Below are 1,146 nucleotides of genomic sequence, written 5' to 3'. Positions count from 1 at the left end.
AAGGCCTATCTACTTTGTCCAGTAACATTAATGTGAAAAAAAGCACTCCGTCATCAGGCCACAAGTGGCCCATCGGGACCATCCGACCGCCGTGTCATCCTCAGATGAGGATGCGGATAGGATGGGCGTGTGGTCAGCATAGCGCTCTCCCGGTCGTTACGATGATTTTCTTTGACCGGAGCCGCTACTAGTCGGTCGAGTAGCTCCTCAATTGGCATCACGAGGCTGAGTGCACCCCGAAAAATGGCAACAGCACATGGCGGCCCGGATGGTCACCCATCCAAGTGCCGGCCACGACCGACAGCGCTTAACTTCGGTGATCTGACGGGAACCGGTGTATCCACTGCGGCAAGGCCGTTGCTACATTAATGTGACCACCTGTTAAAAGCCTGAATAATCACCCATGGCAGAGGAGACCACTGCGAGAGGTTGAGAGTTTGCGAGGTGGTGGGAGATACCGGCAGGTATGTGGAGCCACGCCGAGTCCAGCGCCGTGGCCACCTGCGAAATGTTTCTCGGTTGAGGACCCCTGGCGGGAACAGCCCGATCGCGGTGGTCTCACAGATTCTCGATTCTGTTTCGACCAGGGGCTTTTACTGGCCAGGGGAGAACGCTAAACTCATCCTGGTGCTCTTCGAACCACGCGCGTACACTGTAAACAATGTGATACGTTGCATTGTCCCGCTGGTAGATATCATCGTGATGAGGAAAAGCAAACCTACACCGAGGATAAATGCATACTTCTGTTGATCCACTGTGCCTCTGAGAACGCAGAGATTACTCAGGGAATGCCACGAAATCGTTTCCCAGACTATAGCGCCCCCACCTCTCGCCTGGATTCTTCCGACAATTGTCGCAGGGTGTTTGCTTTCATACGTTTCACGCCGTACACACCAATGGCCGTCTGACCGGTGGAGCACAAAATGTGATTCATCTTGTAAGTAGACTGTTTATGTGTTTGTATGTTGGCAGCGCTATGTAGCGCTCTGCCTTAATAACTCTGACAGCGATGTACGCACTCTGTAAGAGACTCTGTGGCTGGTACGACTAGCAGTTGGAGGTGAACAGCCAGCAGTGATGGAAGTTGGGAGTGAGTAGTCAGCAGTGATGGAGATTAGAGGTTAATAATTAGTAGTGCTGGAGGTT

The 1,146-nt window shown here is 52.6% G+C and overlaps 1 pseudogene; it reads right to left on the bottom strand.

Annotated features, from left to right (window-relative positions):
• Positions 1 to 244: 244 nt before the first annotated feature.
• On the bottom strand, positions 245 to 362 carry LOC126238483 (5S ribosomal RNA; annotated as a pseudogene).
• Positions 363 to 1,146: the final 784 nt, after the last annotated feature.

The sequence above is a fragment of the Schistocerca nitens genome, chromosome 2 (genome assembly GCF_023898315.1).
Source record: "Schistocerca nitens isolate TAMUIC-IGC-003100 chromosome 2, iqSchNite1.1, whole genome shotgun sequence".
NCBI lineage: Eukaryota > Metazoa > Arthropoda > Insecta > Orthoptera > Acrididae > Schistocerca > Schistocerca nitens.
Note: the sequence above shows the minus strand (reverse complement) of the source record. Positions and strands in the feature narration are given on the sequence as shown.